The sequence below is a fragment of the Marmota monax genome, unplaced genomic scaffold (assembly GCF_021218885.2).
Source record: "Marmota monax isolate L192 unplaced genomic scaffold, Marmota_monax_Labrador192_F-V1.1 WCK01_AAM20220418_F8-fsc00047, whole genome shotgun sequence".
NCBI lineage: Eukaryota > Metazoa > Chordata > Mammalia > Rodentia > Sciuridae > Marmota > Marmota monax.
In genome coordinates, this window is record NW_026692072.1 from 10,152,275 (window position 1) to 10,174,013 (window position 21,739).

At 57.4% G+C, this 21,739-nt stretch overlaps 1 long non-coding RNA gene and 1 pseudogene across 1 annotated transcript; both read left to right on the forward strand.

The window, feature by feature from the left end:
* The first annotated feature begins 1,508 nt into the window (after positions 1–1,508).
* Positions 1,509–2,717, forward strand: LOC124100813 (SREBP regulating gene protein-like; annotated as a pseudogene).
* A 2,892-nt stretch (positions 2,718–5,609) lies between these two features.
* Positions 5,610–12,504, forward strand: LOC124100817 (uncharacterized). The gene is made up of 2 exons (XR_006854422.2): positions 5,610–5,722; positions 7,880–12,504. It is a non-coding gene; the product is annotated as an uncharacterized LOC124100817 (long non-coding RNA).
* The last annotated feature ends 9,235 nt before the right edge of the window (positions 12,505–21,739 follow it).

The window sequence follows — 21,739 nt, forward strand, 5'->3', positions numbered from 1 at the left end:
GGGTCGTCAGCTGGGCCGACTCTGCAGTCCAAGCAGGGGCCACCAGGAACCCTTGACGTCTCGGTGTTGGGCCAGCATCTGAGTGCTTGTGACAGAGGACCGCAGCCTGGCGAGTCCCCCCGGGACCAGTAGCTCTGCCTCCCTCCGCAATCCTGGGGAATCAGAGAGCCGGACTCACGACACGGTCAGAGCTGGCCAGCAGGCGGGACGCGAGGGCGGGCACCTTGTTACCTTGGGGAAGACCCTGTACCGTGAGCTGCGTGCAGAAGGGGAGAAGAGCCACCTTCCCCCAGGCAGCTGAGAAAGCTTTGTCAGGGGCCCTGGCCACCAGAAGAGGCCATGTGACCAGGGCCAGCCAATCCAGTGCTCCTGCCCAGGCCTGGACTCAATCCTGGAGCAGGGGCCAGTGACCCAGGTAACAGGGGTCTCTGAGGGTGCCTGGGGCAGGAGGTGGCTCAGGGGAAGCTGCTGGGGACTCCATGGCACGGCTGGGGGTGGCTGCAGCTGCCGGTCCCCTCTCGCTCTGCATTTTCTCATCGTGGGCTTCTACCTTTCCTGGCCACTCTGTGCGCTGTGCCTTTTCTGCTGAAAGCAGCCAAAGACGGCGTCAGAGTTCTCCTTTTTAGCTACGAGCTTCTTCTAGAAGGTTCACAATGGCTGTCGGAGCCTTACAGCAACCCCTTGAGGGAACTTGGCTCCTTAGACCTATTTTACAGACGAGGAAACCGAGGCAAGGAGAGGTCCATGCACAAATCCCCCAAGTGTGAACACCGTGGAAAGGGGGGGTCTGCAGACGGAAGGCGAGGTACGGATCTTGAGATGGCCCAGGCGGGCTCCTACACAGGGGTCTTTATGAGGAGGCCAGAAGGGGGAAGAGCTTCAGAGCTGGCTCGAGGACAGAGGAGGGGCCAGGAGCTGAGGAACGCAGGCGGCTTCTGGGATCGCACAGCCAGGGGTGCGGATCTGCCCCTAGAGCCTCCCAAAGGACCGGCCTCTGATGCTGGACTCCTGACCTTCAGAACTGCAAGATTAATAAAATTTTTTTCAGCTGCTGCACTGCTGTGATTAGTCAGATGGGAGATGGGAAATCATACAGGCCCATAAAAGTTCACACCCTTTGTGATTCTCGAGGACGGCAGGCTGTGGAGAGGCGGGAACTCGAGAAAAGCTGTCACCATACCCCAGGGCCGAGCCGAGTGCACCTCAGGGTTGTTGCTCCACATACCTCCGTCCAATAAAAGCACCAAGGACAACGGGATCCCTGGTCCCCTGGAGCGCCTGGCAGCCAGGGAAGAGGGGGATTCAGCCTGCTAGCCCTGAGCCCAAGGAGGGGACCCAGGAAGCCCCAGAGGGTCATACAGGTGGAGCTGAGCCTGCAGCTGACCGAGTCACACCGTTCCCCTCCCTCAAACCACAGCACCCGCGGCCCCACTCCCACAGCAGGGGAGGCCAAGAGAAGAACCTGGCGTGAGCTGGCTGGGCCATGCCGCCGGTCCCCGGGCCGCGTCCCCGCTGGGATGGTGAACCTGGCGGCCAGGGTGTGGCGCCGGCTCCTGCGGAAGAGGTGGGTGCTGGCCCTGGTCTTCGGGCTCTCGCTGATCTACTTCCTCAGCAGCACCCTCAAGCACGAGGAGAGGGAGTGAGAGATCGGAATCTCCTCCAGGTTCAGGACCACGACCAACCCATTCCATGGAAGGTACAGTTCAACTTGGGCAATAGCAGCCGGCCAAGCAATCAGTGCCGGAACTCCATTCAAGGGAAGCACCTCATCACGGACGACCTGGGGTCTGCTGACCAACGGCTGCTGCAACGTCAGCGTCCCCAGCACAATGCAGTACTGCTGCGATGGCTGCCTGGCCAACGGCTGCGGCAGCGCCTACGAGCACCGTGTGTCCTGCTGCCTGCAGCCCAACAAGCAACTCCTCCTGCAGCGCTTCCTCAACCGGGCAGCGGTGGCATTCCGGAACCTCTTCATGGCGGTGGAAGATCACTTTGAACTGTGCTGGGCTGAGTGCAGGACCTCTTCCCAGAGTGTGCAGCACGAGAACACCTACCGGACCCCGAGGCCAAGTACTGCTACGGAGAGAGCCCGCCCCAGCTCTTCCCTGCATGACGGCCGCTGCAGCCTGGGCTCTGAGACGCTGCTGGAGGACGCGCGCCACCCAGGGCCAGACTTCAATGTCCCATCCAGTCCAGGGCAAGGAGACAAGATGGCATGGGGACACTTGACTGTGACCACTTCCTGTACTGTCCGCGGGCGCTGCCCACCATCGGGTGGCACCTGGCAGAGCTCCTCTATGAAGCGGACTGGAACCTCGGGCTGGGCCCAGGCAGGAAAGAACCGTGGGCTGAGCTGGGGGTGGTGCCGGCCTCCCTGGAGACTCAGCTCGGCACCCACACCGGGGCCTGTGGCTTGTGTCCATCAGGCTCCGGGTGTTCACTTCCATTTTGATCTGGGCTCTGCTCTGCAAAATTATTTATTAGACTCCTTTGGAATACTGGGAAAACCCTAGTGTTTTATGGAGGAAAATGCCTTACCATTCTAGTTGGATATATTCAGAGGAATTATTTTTGTTGTTGTCCTCGGGTCCTAGAGTTTCACGAGTTAAATTGTCCCTTCACCCAGATAAGATGGCTTGTCCCTTGGAATGTGGATCTTCTCTCTAGGGAGTTATTTTTTGGTTTTGACAATGTCTTTGAGAGTGGGTCTCAGATACAACGGAGGAGCCCTATCCCGGCTTTTAAAATCATCTGAACACTCGGAACTGCTGCGTTCTAACCTCGGGCAGCGCTGCCAGCAGGGGCCCTGAGTGCCCCGGGCCCCGTTCTGGGTTCCCATGTGCCATCTGCCTCAGGACTGTTCCAGCCACGGTGGTGACGTGTCCAGAGGCGGTCCTTCTCCCTTCCTGCACCACTGTCGAAGGACTGGGATCTGCTCCGTGTGGCACAAGGGGGCCTCCTCCCCTCTCCTGTCACAGAAGCCCTGTGCTGAGGCCCTTCCTGGGCACACAGCTGTTACTACTTCAGCGTTTTTGTAGCAGGTATAAATGTTCAGTTTTCCTATGATTTTTGGAGAAGAAAACCCAACTTTCTGAGAAAAAAAAAAAAGAACCTGGCGAGAAGCCCTCTTCAAACAGGAGACCAGGCTCACTGCTGCCCACTGGTCCCCTCCCAGGGCAGCCAAGAAACCAGCTTCAGAAGGTTCCAGCATCCGTCAACCCCACTGTTCCTCTAGCACGGGGGCCCGCCAACCTTCCAGGCAGCGCCGGGCTATGCTTCCTGCTCGCGGCCACTGGCCTGCGGGCTGCTGCCTCCCCCGGGCCACTGCCTCCCGCAGCCCACGGCAGGAGACGGGCCTGCAGGACACAGCAGCCCGTCTGTCCCTCACCCGCCTCTGCCCACCTCTGTCCTGTAGGTCGTGGTTCCGGGGACTCTTCCTGGGATCGGCCCAAATGACAAGCCTCCTTCCTGGCCCTCTGCCCTGTCCTGTCTCTGGGAAGCAGCTCCTCAGGCTCAGCCGGGAGCCTCCACCTGCCCCTGGTGCCCCGAGGCTCTCGTGCCTGGAGCTGCGACCCGGTGACCTCCTGTTCCTCCTTCAGAATCAAGATGGCCACAGACAGCCCGCAGCGGGAGGGTGCTGGAGGGGGCGCTGCTGGAGCCCAGGGAGGACCTAGTTCACAGGAGCCCTGCCCCTGTGGCGACCTCTGAGTTTTACATGTGGAGCGAGGTTACGTGGAGGCTGTGTTAGAGGAAAGCCGGGAGGGGCTTCTGGGGACCCCTGCACGACTTTGCGACTCGTCTGTTCACTTCAGATTACTTCCCCCAAAAGATTATAAAAAACAAAGTGAAACAAACGGCTCCCCTGCCGAGGCGCGCTCCTGGAAGCCACGGGCAGGCTAGGCCGGAGTCCCTGCCTCGGGTCCCTGTGGGTCCAGCTCGTGTCCCTGCTGGGGCTTGGCTTCTCCGAGCTGATGATCTTTCCCTCTAGACAGAAGTCCCCCGGGCAGGGACGGTGTCTCTCTGTGCCTTCTGCACCTGTCACAGTGGCTGTTCCAAACACGTCACACCCCTCCCTTGATGACAACCTTCAATCCTCAGGGCAACCCAGGAAGTTATGTCCCTGTCATTGAGGAGCAGACTGAGGCTCAGAGAGGTCAAGTGTCTGGACAAAAATCACAAAGTTAGCAGGTGGCAGGGCGCGGGCAGGATTTGAACAGCTCCAGCCGTGGGGCTTCAGAATCCACCTCCTGAACTCACTGCCCTGAGGAACACGTGAGGCCTGGGAGCTGAGCAGACTTTTAGCATCAGGTTAGCATCCAGCTCAGCCACTCGCTAGCTGTGTGACCCTGGGCAAGTTATCCAGCCTCTCTGAGCTTGATTTCCTCTTCTGATAAAGATGAAGAGAAGAACCATAAGTAACAAGACAAAGCTCGCAAAGTGCTTAGCACAGTGCCAGACGCAGGTCACCACGGTGCCCGAGGTACACGGCAACCCTGGGGAGAAGGATACAGGCGGTAGATAGTAACCATGGTAACGGTGCAGCAACTATGATGATAACAAAATGCTTGCACTGAGTGAAGGATGCACCAGGAAAGGGGAACGATCATCAGTTTCTGGAAGATTCTGCACGTGGCGAACCGGGTGCTGAGGAAGAGTAGATGGAGCAGTAGAGGAGAGGCCACCAATCTGGAAGCGGAGAGGACGGGGCGCGGAAGGAGCCAGGTGCGAGCGTGGGGAGGGCAGAGGACAGGGATGGGCCCCAGCCCAGGCACAGGGATGCTGGTGGCCCTTAGAGAAGGTGGGGATCCCCGCCCCCACCCACCTCCTGGACTGCTCCGAGCCTGAAGAGAATCCAGAGATCAGGGCCCAGGCCCCGCGGCTCCCCTCCTCCTGCCTGGGAAGGCCTGGTGCCCGTCTGCTCCACAGTTAGCAGCCGTCCCTCATCCGCCCCGGGGGGGGGGGGCTTTGTGTGGCAGGAGGAGGAAGGGCTGGTCGATGCCAGAGGAGCCCCCAGTGCCACATGCTCCGCGTCCCCCCAGCTTGCCTGCAGGGTGCAGGTGGGTGGGAGGCTGCTGAAGCCCCCGCCACCCACCGAGAGGCTCCCAGGGCTGGCACGGGGGCCAGGCACCGCCGGGAGGGGAGGGGCGCGGCTGTCAGCAGCCGGGAGCCATCCAAGGCCCAGGAATAACCCGACCGCAAGACAAGGAGGCGCCGTCTGGAACCTCGTCTTCCTCCCGTGGAGGCCACACGTGGGGGCCAAGGTGTCCTGGGAGTTCTGGGGGCAGGGCTGCTGCCCAGGTACCAGCCTTCCCCCTGCTCTGAGGGGCCTCCCCACAGGGGTCCACACCTGTGCTCCTTCCTGTCAGGACACGCGCAAGCGGATGTCCTTGATGAGACAGCACCCGCCAGACAGGGTCCAGGGCTTTATTGTGTATGTGAGACCCGGGCCTCAAAGAAATGTTGGCTGAGCCCAGATCCCACCACAAACCACGGGAAACACAGAGACTTCAGCTTTCCCCCCCCGCTCTGGACCCCCGGCTCTGGACCCTGCGCTTTCTGTTGTTTGCTTGGTAAATAACAGCCGAGGGCCAAGGTCAGGCGCGGTTCCGGGAATGGGCGCCAGGCCTCGATCTTGCACCTCGTTCCCGCCTTCGAGTCCACAGGCAGAAGAGCGACAGTGAGCAAGGACGTTCAGACCGACAGCAGGTTCTTGGGGACAGCAGTAAGTGACACGCAGACAACAAGCCTGGGATGGCAGCTGCCTCCGTGGGGCCGTCAGGGAGGCCTCTAGGAGGAGGGGACATCTGAGCAGGTCCCTTGGTGGGGACAGGCAGCCAGGGCAGAGAGCTGGGTGGGAGGGCCGCAAGCCTGGCTGGCCTCCAGGTGCAGAGGCCCAGGAGGACCCAGGGAGGGAGGGCACCGGCTGCAGGGGCACAGATGGGCAGGCGGGCGGGCGGCCAGGTGTGCAGACCAGGCGGAGCCCTTGTTAGGGAAGGGTTCTGGACTGGATTGTGGGTGGAAGGGGCCCAGGACGGGGAGACAGGCGGGCGTGACCTGCCGTGTTTGTGAAGCCCACTGCAGCAGCACGGCCTCTGGGTCCACTCCGCTCCGGCCAGACAGGAAGCCGGCTGGACAAGGGCCGACAGCAGTGGACGGGGTTCTGGGAGGGAGCTAATGTGGGCTGCTGATAGGAAAGAGTGACAGGTGGCCGGAAGGGGGGGACTGGGGACTGGGACTCGGGGCTGGGTGCCCCAGGGCACACCCACCATCCCAGCTGCGTGGGAGCATCGCAGGTTCAAGGCCAGCCTGGGTGACGTCACCCGACCCTGCCTCAATCAAAACAAGAACTGGGGGTTTGAGCACAAAAAGTAAAGACTCTGTGTCCCCATCAGAGTGGACGCTGTGAAGGAGTGGCCACGGGGAGGGAAGGGAGGAGGGAGGGACGTGGGATAATGGGACCCCCAAATCGAGTTCTAGAGCTCTGGAGTCTGGCAGGGGGGCTACCGTAAGGGGACGGAAATCCTCGTCACCTTGATTATCTGGCTATACCCTGTACAGGTCCCAAGTGATTGCACCAGACCCTATAGACAGGTACCATTTTAAAAATCAAAATAAGGATTAACCCCCCTCCCCAATAAAGAATGACTCTGTTCTACTTTGATGCCGAGTGCAGATTCAAAGAACTCTTCTTGTTTTTGTATCAGAGATTGAACTCAGGGGCACTTGACCCCTAAGCCACACCCCAGCCCTGTTTTGTGTTTTATTTAGAGACAGAGTCTCACCATTGCTGAGGCTGGCCTTGAACTCTCGATCCTCCTGCCTCAGCCTCCTGAGCTGCTGGGATTATAGGCGTGTGCCACCGTGTCCAGCAAAAGGAACTCTTGAGGTTGGTTTTAGGCCCATGAGTTTCTTGATAACTGTAACTTTTTTCAGTAGATCTGCAACACTGAGAAGTCCCTTGCCTGAGTTCTTACAAGGCTGTCACCTTTCCTTAATGCTTTGTCCCCGTTGATATAAAAATCCGATGGCCAAATGAATAGTTTATATGTTGAAACTAAGTATTGCTTCCTATCACCCGGCCGATGCTCTCTGCTTGAACGTCCTGTTCCAATTTGACCCACGGAAGAAATAGGAGCATCCCGGAGAACCATGATTCATTATCCGACACAACTGCATACGGCTTTCATTTTAGGAACACAGACTAAAGTAACCTTGTGGAGAGCAGAGAAACTTGTGGAATTACGTGGCTACGGTTCACTTGGGAAATCCTGTGGCCCTTATTTCCCCAGTAGCGGGAGTTGTAAGGGACGTGGGTGTTCCTGGCCTGCTGGTCTCTGCCAGGGTTCCCAGAGCAGGTCTCCACGGAGCCCCCGGGGGCGAGGAGCAGGCTGTGGGAAGGCCTCGGCCGCACCCCTCACTTCCCCAGAGCTGTTCCACTTTTATCTGCTTTGGGTTTTGAGGCTCTGGGCTAGCCTTCCTTGTAATAATAGAGCCTGTCCCTCAAAAACATTTTTAGAGTCCTGATGACTCCATGGTCTAGGTCACTGTCTTTGAAGAGGACAGTCGCGGGCTCTGTGCATTATCGCCTGAGACGCTCGGAAAACTACAGGCTCCTGTGTCCCACCCACAATTCCACTGCCCCAGATGCTTTGGAGTCTGTAGTTTTCCCATATAAAATACTCAGTTCAAGTCAAATTTTTCCAGTTGTCTCAAAAATGTTCTTTTATGCTGTTTTACCTAAATCCGGGTCCCAACAAGGTGACATGTTCCTTAGGGCTGTTTTGTCTCTTAAGTCTTCTCACCTTAAACTGTTCTCCCTTTTTTTTTTTCCTTTAATGACATCGTGCTGTGGTCTGAACGCCTGTGTCCCCACCCCCAGGTGTCGGCATCAGGAGGAGGCAGGCCTTAGAGAGGTGGTCAGGTCACGAGGCAGGAGCCCTCGTGAATGGGATTAGTGCCCTTCTACATGAGGGCCAAGAGACCCCTCACCTCCTCCACTGTGCGAGGACACAGTGAGGGGACAGCCGTCATGAACCAGGATGTGCGTCCTCACCAGACGTCAAATCAGCCGGTGCCTACTTATCAAACTTCCGGAACTGTGAGCGATAACTTTGTAAGCTACCCAGCCTCTGGTATTTTGTTATAGTCCAAGCAGGCCAGACGGACACTTGTGGATGAGGACAGCCAGCCACCCCACAGGAGGCCACCTCCCTCCTGCCTGGGGATTTGCTTCCTCTTGACATCAGTTCCCTGAAACCCTGCATTTCCCGTCAACTAGAAGCTAACTGTGAGGAGTTGATCAGATGCTGTGCCAACGCTCTTGGCAAGAAAAGTTCCCAGAGGTGATGAGTTCCTCTGACTCTATCATGTCATGTAGGATTTCTATTGTTTTAAAGCAAAACAATGGAGTAAGACAGGAAGAAAACCTAGCCCCATTCAGGGAAGAGGAGCTTGGTCAGATTCCAGTTGGTCTGGAATTTATTATCCATTACTGTAGTTCCAGAAACCCGACCAGTTGGAGACCCCCTTGGGGTGAATACATCCTCCTTTACAAAAGGCAAAGACTTCTCGGAACCTTGGGACTCTGGCAACCACTCACACCTTAGTGTGAACAAGCCCCGTCACCTCCTTTTCTTCCTAGGTACCTAATTAAAATGAGCATATCTGAGGAGAGGTCCTGGTGGTCCTCTGTGGCGTGCCACAAGGAAGACAATACCAGGCAGCATGAGAGCCCGGGGTCTGGAGAACGGGCCTTGGTAGTGACAGGCTCGGGTGACTGCAAGAGAGACCAGATCACGTGGGGTCTGGCAGCAGGAAGAAGGACGGTAGATGGTGGCTGGGAGTGGGACCAGTCCCAGTGATGGGCTCTCAGGGCAGAAGAGAGTCCCAGACCCTCTTAGAGAGGCCTCCCCCGAGAACAAGGCACACACAACGTGAGCATTCGCTGCACACTTGGAAATAAGGGAAAGGAAACGTGAGCCTCTAATCAAACCACCTGCTGAAGTCCCTGAAATTTGATCTTGGCATGGTTCGCTAAGGACAGCGAAGGGGACATCCTTGTCCCGCTCCTTCCTTCTTCCCACCTACAGATCCCTCCCAGCAGTGGTAGAGCTCATCTATGGGCGGGTCCTCTGTGGGCCAGCCTGGCCCTAACAACCATGGGCAATGTTATTTTTTTGAAATAATGGATTCCAAGTTCCTGCGTATAAGTGTTGGCTGATCCCGAGTCCTCCCTGTGGAAATGGGCAAGAAGGGATTTTGCGTGGTCATTCCACCATCTGCAAGGTGCAGTTTGAGGAATCGGGGACATGACGGTCAACCAGACAGACGAGGTCCTTCTCTTAGTGGGAGAAGTAAAAGGAAGATGGCGGCCAAGATGTCAAACCAGACGTGCATCTGAGCACTTCTGGGATGGACCTGTGAGTTCAAGATGGTCTGCTTCCTATTCTAGGACATTCTTACGTCCCCATCAACCTTCTCCCCACCTGCTAAGTTCGGGTCCCTCCCAAGGTTCCGTGATTCCCTTGTATTCTTCTTCAAGATGTTTTGGTGAGAAACTGGGTGGCTTCTGAGCCCACCCACAAGCTCACGCTCTGGAGCCGTGGACCAGCCTGCAGGGAAACGTCCTAAAGCCCGCGGAGTCCACCGTCTCATTAGGTGACAAGAGTGACATTCAGAGAGGGTTGGTGGCTTGGCCGAGACAACCCTGTTAGTGTAAGGGCTGGACGTAAATCCATGGTGACTGCTTCCAAACACCACGTCCTTCTGAGACGCTCACACGTCCCCTCCAAGTCCATTTTACAGATAAGGAAACTGAGGTTCATCTGCCCATGCATGGCCCTAAGCTGCTCGGCATCTTTATGGTAGAGCGTGGGCCCAGCTGAATTTCCAGTGCCACTTTTTTGTGGCGTGATTTTTGGTCGGTAATTGTGGGCTCCAGGTGCTGCTCAAGTTGAAGTCGCTCACCCTGGGCCTCCTGGTGTCCGGCCCAAGACTCGCTACCCTTCTCCGTGAAGGTGCCATGATGACTGCCTGAGGAGGCTGCCTTCCAGGGTGCAGGCTCCAGGGACCCACCCTGTCCTCCATCGACATGGCTCCAGGGACGGGGACATCTACACTCCAAGAAGAGGACGCTGGGTGGGGGTCCAGTGCCAGCCCTGTCTGTCTCCCCCTCCACGAACACCTTCAGGGGTTCCACGTTGCCAACCAAATGACGGCAAGCCCCTCACCCTGGTGTCCAAGGCTGCCCCGGGATGGCCGCACCTGTCCTCCCCGCCGTGCCCCTGGGTCTGGTCAGGCGGCGGTACTCTGCACCTTCTGTCCCTCCTCCCGCTACTCCCTGCCCACAATTCTCCATCACCTCTCCTCTGCAGGATTTCCATCCCTCCAAGTGAAGTTCGGGTTCAACATCCCCGGAGGTGCCTTCCGTGACCGTTCCGGCTGGACAAGACCTCTTCCTCGACCTCCTGGCATTGGTCAGGGACATTTTTGATAACAAGCCACAGAAATTCAGCTCATAGCGTCAACACCTAAAGGGGAATGATCGACCCATGTCATTGGGCAACCCGGGCATGGACCAGGTCACCTGACCCGTCCATGGTCTCTCTGGGGACCGCCCTCACCCTTCCCTACTGTGGATGGAGTGCACTGCGGTGGGAGGGCGAGGAAGGGGAGAAGGAAGTCAGTCAAGTTTGGCTGCAGCCTGGTGCAAACCCAGCTTCATGGGCATCTGCCCTGGTGGGAGGGATGAACCTGCCTGGTGTGGCATGGTGTGTGCCCTCCCAGAGCCGTCGCTGAGCCAGGAGAAGGGGGCACTGTTCTTGGTCAGCAGGCGTCATGAAATGACCTCATGGGCGGGAAACATGGGCTGTGATTGGCACCTGGCCAGTGATGTGGTGGTGATGGGGGAGCAGCCAAGGAAGGGGAGTGTGGCAGACGAAAGCAAGTGTCTGTCCTGCTACTCGATCTTGTGACGTGCGTGTTTTGTGTCTGTAACTCTCTTTGCACGAGACCATGAGCATCTGACTCACTGGACTTGACTTCCCTGGGGACAAGGGACTGTCTCATTTCTATCTGCAGCCCCCACCTGGCATGGGGTCTGGCCAGCCTTTCTAGTTGTGCATAGAATCATTTTCCTCTGGCATTGACCTTCCAAATTACTCCTGGGGGGGAGAAGAGAGATCGGGGAGAAGCGAGTTCTTCACCCGGTCCCTGGAGTTCTGAGATCCCTCCCGAGGACAGAGAACCATCAGGACACTGTGTCTTCCTACACCTGCCTTTATTTGTTTCCCATATATTGAGATTTCTTGTAGAAAATAACCCAAAGAATGTTTTCTGTAGCTTTTAAGAGTTAGAATACCCCTGGGCTAGGGGAGGGAGCCCCACAACCATGGGTTCTTTGAGCAGTTTGTCATTCAAGGGAGCCATGGTCAAATGAGTTAGGGACATTTTGCTGGCTCCAGCCCCTTCTAGGAGATGAAGAAGGTACTCGAGCCTTTTAAATGCTCTGAGAAGTCCTGTGGACAACACCTGCTTGAAGATGTTTGACTCCCTGATTCCCAAAATGGCTCCACCATAAATCTTTTTGCTATTAAGTACGATTAACACCCTGAAGAACCAATGTTCCGAGGGGCCCAGACTGTAAACCCCTAGACAGGGACCGCTGGCCCCTTCCAGCCCTGTTGGTATTGGAACTACATGGAAAATGGCTGAGGGACAGGGTTAGGCCCCAGGCAGGAGGACTGCAATCACGGAGCAGGTGACTTTTCTACAGTGGGTCCCAGACACTCAACCTGCTGTGGAAGGTGTGAATTGGGCTGATTTTTTATTTTATTCTATTTTATTTGTCAGGGATTAAACCCAGAGGTGCTTACCCCCTGAGCCCAATCCCCAGCCCTTTTTGTGTCTTATTGAGAGACAGGGTCTCACTGAGTTGCTTAGCACCTCGCTTTTGCTGAGGCTGGCTTTGAACTCTCAGTCCTCCTGCCTCAGCCTCCTGAGCTGCTGGGATGACAGGTGTGCGCCACCAGCAGTGCCCGATTTTTTACATCATATTAGCAACAGGTGTCTAAAATCCTAAAACGGTGTGCATCCTTTGCCCGCCCGGCAGTGCTATTTCTAAACTTTATCTGAAGGAAATTGTGACACAGATACCCAGAAAGAATGGACAGAGACATTCCTCAAGTCTTGATCATTATCCTGAAAACTGAAAACCATCTTGGTCTGAAAAAAAAAAATGGGGGGGGCACCCCTGCCATGGAAGTGAGGGTCCATTAACTACAACATGGTATAGCGAGGGAGACTGGGGACGCAGACTGGGCAGGAAGCAGGCCACACAATAGGACCTAGAGCTTTGGAAGTAGAGTCGATTCCATTTTTATTCCCATAAGATCTCTGTTAGGGCTCCCCAGAGGAGTCAGGCCGAATGACCGCTTTGCAACTTTTAATTCAATTGTAAGTTGATACTTTTGCGAAACATAATAAAAATGTGGAGGCCAGATCAAATTGCTGCAGAACCCTCTAATGCTGCTGGGCTTGGTGGTGCCCACCTGGGATCCCAGTGACGCGGGAGGATCCTGAGTTCAAAGCCAACCTCAGCAACTCAGTGAGGCCCTGTCGCTAAATGAAATATAAAAAGGGCTGGGCGTGTGGCCCAGTGGTTAGCTCCCCTGGCTGGATCCCCCTGGGTGAGGGGAGAAGTCTCTAAGCGCTGCCTCTCGTTTTCTGTACTTACCTCTCCGTATGCCGGGAGCAGACGGGGTGCAGACCTCAGCTGGGCTGGCCATTGTGGCGCCTTATTTTGTCTCTGTGTTTCTGCCGGGAAGCAACCAATGTCAAGAGTGATTTTCCTCCACGTGGTACCTTAGAGGAGCTCACTCTTCTAGCTTTTCTCACCTGTATTTCAACTTCTCCACAGCACAGTCACATCTCTTGGGTCAAAGGGAGCTGCCTGCTGGTGCCCTCGGTGACCAAGGAACGTTCTAGTTTCCAGCCAGGACCTCCGTCTGCCTTTGTGGGACCGAACACCGGTCAGCAGCTCCCTGCAGGCAGAGCTGGGCCTGGCGCCTCCGTCCCTTCCTCCGGCCAGCCTCACGCTGGTGGAAACACAGACGCTCAAGTGTGTCACCTGGAAAGTGCAGCCCCAGCCAGCACCAGGCCACCAGACGTCATGTCGGGATCTGGCGCTGAGCCGGAAGGCAGGCCCCAGCCAAGGCCCCGGGCACCGTCTGCGGGCTCCACAGCGGGCTCTGGGGGGTCTTCCCAGGGTCCCCCACCCCGCCAGGCCTGCGGGCAGGAGAGGGCCGTGGGGGCGGCCCCTGTGGTTGGCCGGGGAGGGCGGCCCCTGCCATTCCTGCGGTGGAGGCTGCCAGGGCTGGGCTGTGGCTGTGTGGAGAAGAAAGGGCAGGATGAGTGTCCCAGACACCAACAATGGGGAGGAATGCACGCCCTGCTGAGAGCACAGGCTGCTGTCTCTGTGTCCCCCAGCCCGGGCGGGCTTCTGGGGGCTGGGGCAGACCATGCCAGCATTCTGGCCCCAAGAGGGAGCATGGGTGACGCTAAGTGACTGTGGGTCCCCTGTGTCCTCCCAAGTCCAGGCGGGTCATGGGGCTCAGACATAGCTCTGGGGTGTAGCGGGTCTCTGAGTTCTGCACCAACCCATTTGCTTTACAAATGAGGACACTGAGTCTCACAGAAGTGAGGTGACAGGAGGGCTCGAGGCCACTCTCCAGGCCTGGGTGGGCTGTCCCCTAAGATGGCAAAGTGGGTGAGACGGAATCTCGATAGCACCCCACACACATTCAGGGAGCCTGGCCCGTCCAGGGGCCCTGACGCCTGGCCTGCCTACTGTGCTCACTCCCGGCCTTCATCCCCATGGAAGGTTCTAGAAAGGCAGGGTCACCAACGTGCTCAGTGCAGTTCTTTAGGAAACCTGTATTCCAGAAAGGTCAGCATCTTCAGAGGGGGGTCAGGGAAATCAAAGACCTTCAAGCTCAAAGGAATGGCTGTCTGGTGGGATTTCAGCCATGGTGGCATCTTTCTCTCCGAGGTTCTTCCTGGGGCTCTTTAAATTGTCCCCTGCCCTGGCCCCATGACCTGTCTTGAGCTAGGTCCTCCCCTGAGTTCTCATCCCCCATTAGCTGTGTGACATTGAAAAGTCACCTACCCTCTCTGGGCCTCAAGAGCTGAAGCAGGTGAAGCTTAAGGGGACCAAGGCCCACGGGAATCAGAATCACCTGTGGATGGTGTGGCCATAGCAGTCCATGTGCCCCCTCCCAGCCCCAGGCGAGGTCCCTCTCTGCAGGGTGGCACCTGGGCATCTGCCTTCTGAGTGGCCTCCCAGTGATCTGACCGTTGCTGGATGTGAGCAGCCACAGCAGGGAGGGCGTCCCGGTCCCAGGCAGGCTGTGTGTGTGACGGACAGGTGGGGACACCTTCCGTCTCTGTGTGCCTCCTGGGCCACTCCCCCAGCCCAAGCTCCGCAGCGAGGGAGACTTGGCCTGTGTGGCCCCGGACTGGGGGTCAAGGCCCCTCTCCAGCCGTGTCACCCCAGACATTCCTGCCTTAACACGGGGGTTTGGGGGACACCACGCAGCCAGACCACGACCGGCTCCATCCACTTGATAATTTACTAGAAAGACTCGGTGGCCGAGGGCCACTGTGGTTATGACTGAAGTTTTATTTTAACAAAAGGTCAGAAATGAGGAGAGAGAGACGGGCAGGGTAGAGTCTGAGGGTTTCGAAGGAGAAGTTTCCAGCACCATCAGGAAAGTTTGCCCTCGGAACAGCAGCCAGGAAACGTCCAGAGCTTCCGGCCCAGTGTTCACTGTGGCTTTGGTGGACACAGGCGTGACTGACTGAATCACGGGGCTGTGGTTGAACTTGGTCTCCAGGCCCCTCGGCTCCCCAGGGCCTGGGCTGGAATGAGGTCGCTCAGGCCCCAGTCCTTCGACCCCTTGGTGCTCCCCATCCTGAACCGTCCATTAGCATCAACTTGCCAGGGGACCACCATGCACCACCTCACGGCAGAAAGTGTCACGTGTGGTCGGAGGGTCCCACCGCAAGTGGCCCACACTGGGTTCCCTGGGGAAAGTCCAAGCATCTGAGGTCACCTCCCAGGGGCCGGGGACAAAGGCCAGCTAAACCCGTGATTACACAATATGCACGTGACATAGAAAAAGAAACGCTCCCGCCACATGTGAGTAGCGGTCCCCTGGGGACACTGGAGCGAGGGGAGGGGACATTGCAGTGAGGTCACCAGGACCCCTCCCGGTTCTTCCCGACATGTGCCAGGCTGCATCTCCAGCCTCCCCTGAAGTTGGCCGTGGCCGTGGATTTGGGATTGTGGCCAAGGGAAGGTGAGCAGAAATGAGGCTTGGCTCCTCCGCCCCGGCCAGAAAACACAGGCACCCCGCGATCTCCACCCTCCATCCCCACCCGCTGGCGGAAACAGCCCCTGTGGCCCCAGAAGATGAAGGAGCCACGGAGGGAGGCTCTGAGCTCCCGAATCATCAAGAGGAAGCCAAGTCCCAAACACCCTGCTCGCTCTTTTGCATGAGCAAAAATAATCTTCTAGATGTTAAGAAACTAAAATTTGAGCCGGGTGCAGAGGTGCACACCTGTCAGCCCAGGGGCCCGGGAGGCTGAGGCAGGAGGATCGTGAGTTCAGAGCCGACCTCAGCAGAAGCGAAGCCCTAAGCAACTCAGTGAGACCCTGTCTCTAAATATAAAGAGGGCTGGGGATGGGGCTCAGTGGTCGAGTGCCCCTGGGTTCAATCCCAGGTACCAAAAAGAAAGAAAGAAAGAAACCAAACTTTGGGGGTTGCTTCTGAACGGCAGGCAGTCCCCCTGAGCAGGGCAGGGAAAGTGCCCTCTGTCTTAACCGCCATTGTAAAGGCAGATTCTTGTCCTAGGAACACAAAGCAAACACTAAATGGTTTTTTTTTAAATGACAACACACACACACACACAAAATCAAATTGATGGCTCAAATAGAGGCCCCTGAATGATTAAAAAACTGCTTTGGGAGAAGATTTTAACAGAAGGACTTTGTAACCCCGGAGAAGCCGGCTCTGATGGAGCTCTTCTCCTGGGTCAGTGCTCCCCCAGCAGGACGGGAAGTGGCAGGTCTCCTGCCGGGGACAGGCCTGACCCCCAGGGGTGAGGACAAGCCCCGGGAGCTTCTCCCCAAGCCTGCTGCTTGGGTGGCATCCCTGGGGCTTCTCCCGCTCCCACAAGTCCCCGTGGCCTGGGTCAGCGTCCTGCCCAGCCCTTTCCCATTCCCCCGGGGGTCGGGAATCCCTGGCCTTCACTGTAGAGGTGGGGAGACTGAGGCCAGGGCTAAGGCACAGAGCCAGCAGGACCCCAGCCATGTCCCCATCCCCAGTGTCCCTCCCCAGGGCAGTGCTTGGACGGAAGGAAGTCTGGGTGTCACACATATGTCACCAACCTCATTGCCCTGTGACCTTCACGGGGAGGTCTGGGACACTTTGCCTAAAACAAACACTTGCTGAACACTGTGATATCTTCCCATCACCACCACCACCATCATCGTTCCTGCTCTAAACTGACCAAGTTCAGAGAGATTCAGGAACTTTTCCAAGATTGCACAGGGAGGAAAGAGAAGAAATTGGATTTGAACTCAGATCTGGAACCTGACTCGCACTTTCCATTGTGCCATCCTGCCTCTCTTCAGGCAAACACCAAACAGTGTTCAGAGTGATGAAGTACAGAAATGTTAACCCATTTCACCTCAGCACCTCCAATACCCCCATTTAATAGATGAAAAAATTAAGGCAGAGAGACACGGGATGACCAGGCACCACAGCGGAGCTGAGGTTTGAATCCAGGTCGTCAGGCCTCTGAAAAAATGTACAGAAACTTATCAAGTTCCATGTGTTAGTCAGTTTTCCATCTCTGTAACAAAACACCTGATATCGTCAACTTAGGAAAAGAAAAGGTTTGTTGTGTCTCACGGTATTTGGGGGTTTCGACCCTTAAGGGTTGGGTCTATTGCTTTGGGCCTGCGTGAGGCAGTGCATCATGGCGGAGTGCAGCAGACTGCCCACCCAGCACCAGGGAGCAAGACAGAGCGGGCCAGGGCTCAAAGGCACACCACCGCCACTGGAAGACACCCCCGACCCGTCCCACCTCCTGAGTCCCCACCAGTGCTTCTCGGGGGTCATGCCTTTCGCACGGAGGGCCTTTGGTGGCCTCTAGGAGCCACTGGGGATCCCCAGCCTGGCATCCCAGGGAGCTCAGCCTGTCGCCCACGTGCCCTGGGGCAGCTGTGGCCACACAGGGCTCTGCAGGGCTCTGCCTTTGCTCCTTCCGCTGGCCACAGTCACCTGTGCCATCTGCCCATCTTGCAGACAAAGACCTGATTGCTTAGGGCCCTGCCCTGAGGGACACCAAGGTGAGCGCTTGACAGGAGCCAGGCCGAGGCCCACACAGTGGCGTCCTGGGACCCCCAGCAGCCCCGGGGCAGGCACTTCCTCACCCCTACGACAGAGACGAGGCAAGAGAGGCTCGTGGCCACCAGGCAGCCCGGTCAAGGTGTGCAGCTGCTAAGTGTGGCTGTCCTGGCCGAGCCGAACGGCGGTCCTGCTGCTCAGTCCCCTAGCAGACAGGACGCAGGCCCCACCACGCGCTCGGCCTCAGACACACTGGGACCCCATGGGCACCAGGCGGGCCGCAGAGGCAGACCCCAACCGCCACTGTCCTGGGGCCACGCTGCGTCCCGGCCTGTCTTCCCCCAGCACCAGAGGGTCCGGCCTCCAGCCTTGGCCTCCTCGGGGGCCTCCAACTGAACCCTTCTTGTGAGGGACCTGAGATGGCTCTGGAGGCCCCCAGGGCCGGTTTGTAAAAAGGTCAGCCTTGACCCTCATGGAAACGGCACCCCAAACCCAGCAGGGCCACTGGTGACCCAGGTCCCAAGGTGCGCAGTGTTTATAGATGGCAGAGCCTACTAGATGCCACCGGAGTACCAGGACCTCCCCATGGCACCCCAGCCCTGGCCTTCCACCCCTTTCCCATCACCTCCCCAGGTCCTCCCCCAGGTCCTCCCCAGGTCCTCCCCCACGTCCTCCCCCACATACTCCCCAAGGTCCTCCCCATCACCTCCCCAGGTCCTCCCCAGGTCCTCCCCCAGGTCCTCCCCCACATACTCCCCAAGATCCTCCCCGATCACCTCCCCAGGTCCTCCCCAGGTCCTCCCCCATGTTCTCCCCAGGTCCTCCCCAGGTCCTCTCCAGGTCCTCCCCAGGTCCTCCCCAGGTCCTCTCCAGGTCCTCTCCAGATCCTCCCCAGCTACTCTCCAGGTCCTCCCCAGATCCTCCCCCAGGTCCTCCCCGATCACCTCTCCAGGTCCTCCCCAAGTCCTCCCCCAAGTCCTCCCCAGGTCCTCCTCCATCACCTCCCTAGATCCTCCCCAGGTCCTCCCACGGGTCCTCCCCAGGTCCTCCCCCAGGTCCTCCCTGACCCCTCCCGCCAACCCCAGCAGCCATCCCGGCTCTTGCTGGACCCTGAACGGCAGATGACCTGTTTAGGGAGGACATATCCAGTAAGATGAGCCCAGCAGGCTGCTCCCAGACAGGAGAGAGTGGGGGCCTGGCTTGGGGGCCTGGCTCAGAGACCTGGTGGTCTTAGCCAGAAATGTCCCCTAGGACTCAGGACAAGAGCAGAGCAGTTCAGAGTCACAGGAAGTCACAAGTGCCTTGCTCACCAGGTGGCAAGTCCTACTCAAGAAGTAGTCCATCTGAAGTTATTATTTATTTTTTTATCCCTTTGGGATTTTCAAAAATGTTCAATAATTTATCCAAGTGATCAGCTGTTGTTGAAAAGTAGGAAAATGTAGCCACAGTGGTTTGGAAATGTCCTCTTATTTATTGAGTTCTAATTATAAAGCTATTAAGGGGTTTATTTATTTATTGTTGTGGTATTAGGGGTTGGATTTGGGGGTTGCTCTACCACTGAACTACATCTCTAGCCCTTTTTATTTTTCTAAACTTTGAGATGGGGTCTTGCTAGGTCACTGAGGCTGGCCTCCAACTTCTGATCCTCCTGCCTGGGTCTCCTGAGTAGATGAGATTATAATTGTGTTACTAAGGAGTCTTAAGAGGGAAGAGCAGGTAGCCTTGGGTTCAAATCCCAGATCTGCCCTTCAGAAGCTGTGTGGGAGTCCCGTCCCTCTCCAAACCCTTCTGATTTGGAAAATGGAACTGCAGCATCCCTTTCAGTAGTATTGATGTGGAGTTCATGGAGATCTCAGCAGCAAACACCACGCACAGAGACTCAGCCAACTACAGTCAGAACCCGTTCCATCCTGGTATTTATTTATATTTTTTTCATCTTAAAAACTAGCCTCACCGTTTGTTTACTATCATTCAAGCCCAAACCCAGGAGTCACCTTGAACAGCTGCCTTCCTGCTCTCCCAGGGCAGAAGCATTTGCAGATGGCGCCACTTCCTGTGTCCTCCCTACGCCGCCATTTCTGGGCTCCCCACTTCCGTTCCCTCTTACTCGCGGTTGCCGCCTGCTGGGCTCCTGGCCCTGCTCCCTGAGTGGCCCCCAGCTCCCTGCTCCCCTCCACTGTCCACTCACCCCAGGGAGCCCGTCGGCCGCCTTCCCTGCTCAGAAGCCTCCAGTGGGGGCTTAAAACCCGAGTCCTGCCAGGGCCCCAAGGCCCTTCCTGGCTTTGCACGCTCTGCCCTCCGGGCCTCACCGCCTGCTCTTCCCTACACTGGGCAGAGCAGCTCTGGGTCATCGGAGGCCCCCTTGACCGCCTGGATGACCCCCTGCAGCCCTCACTCTCTGGCCCCTGGTCTGATCCACAGGGTTTTCAACTATCTGAAATTCCTATCCAATCATGGTTGTCAGGAGCCTGGAGCCCGAGTCCCTCCAGGGCGAGGACCATCTCTCTCCTCGGTCCTGGTTTTCCCAGCTCCTCTAAGGCTGCTCAATCAGCTGTGAATATGAAAGGAACTCGGAAACGTCGCTTCCCCCAGGAAGCCACCCTGGATTTCCCAGGGCGCCTGGTGCCCATGTGTGCTGGCTGGTGGGACCCACTTGAGCCTAATCGACTGAGGGTCTCCAAGAGGAGCTGTAGGGGAGGGTCTGCCCTGTGACCGCAGGGGCCTGGACCTCCTGCTCAGGAACAGGCCGGTTGGTGAACCAGCAAGAGGTCAGGGCCAAGAGTGAACCAATTCTCAAAATCGGGAAGAAATTCCAAGCCTGGACTCCGGTGTAGTGACAGGAGACCCGTCCAGCAAGAATCTGCATTGTAAACTCAGAGCTCCCGCAGGGCTGCTCACCAACCCAGCACCAGGTGGCTGCCCCGTAACCACCTGCCCTCCATCCTTGCAGCCTGCCAAATGGCTGGCCAATATCCTGGGGTCACCTGGGGAGGCAGGGGTCCCTGACCGCCAGGTGGCTGAGTCCAAGGAGGAACAAGAAGGAGAAGCCAAACCCTGGGGCTCCCCTGGACTGGGGTCCAGAGTCCACCCTGGAGCTCTGGGTAAAGAGCAGACTTGTACGAGAACGGTCCACCTGGCTCTCCTGGCTGTGGCCTTGGACTCCTGAGTCATGGGTTCAAATCTCGGCTCTACCTAGTCGCGGGGAAGCGAGCTTGGGCGAGTCACGGTGCCGTTCTGCGCCCGGCTTCTTCCTCTGTGGTGGGGATGTCGATGGTACCCATCCCAGGATGCTGGAGTGAAGCGGGGGCGGTCTGCCGAGCGCTGAGGACCTGGGACCCGCCCAGCAGGGAGCAGGAATGCCTGGGGCTTGTTTCCTGTCATCCATTCACATGGATTTCCCGTAGCTCAGCCTCGGGAGCAGATCATCACCACGGGCATCTTCAGGGGTTTGACCTCACTACCAATTCAAAAGGCGATGCTTCTAGACTCGGTCCGTCAACCAGAACATATTTAGTCCTGAGAGACAACAAGAAAGGAAGCATTTTGGGTAGGTGAGGCCAGCCAGAGCTCAGGCTTCATCCCATGCCCCTAACCCCCTCCAGTCTCTGTCCTGCCTCAAAGATAAACTTTCTTTCTTTGGTCCCAGGAATTGAAACCAGGGGCACTCAACCACTGAGCCCCACCCCCAGCCCTATTTTGTATTTTATTTAGAGACAGGGTCTCCCTGAGTGGCTTAGCACCTCGCCCCTTGCTGAGGCTGGCTTTGAACTGGCAATCCTCCTGCCTCTGTCGCCAGGAGGATGTCACCAGGTCACCATGAATCTCCTGTCCTGAAGAAGCCACCCTGGCTTGAAGGGGTGCAGAGGCCCCTAAATTCCAAGGTGACACCCCTCCCTTAGGACGTGCCCCTGCGTCTCTTCCTGTCCCTCGGAGTCACCCCGACGGTTGATCTGCAACGTGGCTCGGGCCCGGAGCTCTGGGCTTGCTGAGCGGGGACAGGGGCCACATCCCCAAGGAGTGTTGCCCACAGAATTGGTTCAGAGACGACGGTGGTCCTGGAGGCGAGAGGGTGGGCGACCGCAGAGGTGTCACTTAGTCTGTACGGTGAAAGGAAATGAAGACCAAGACGGAGAGCGGGCAGCCCAGTGTCTGACCCTGAGCCGGTTTCCAGACTTGGGACTCCCTGGCTGGGAGGGGCTGGGTCTCCAGGAGGAAGTCCAGCAGGTGGACAGGACGGGGATTGTCTGGCCCTGCCCCAAGAAACCCATCTCCACTGACTGGAGTGACTGCATTCCTGAGCACGCGAGGACCAGCAGACGCGGGCAGGA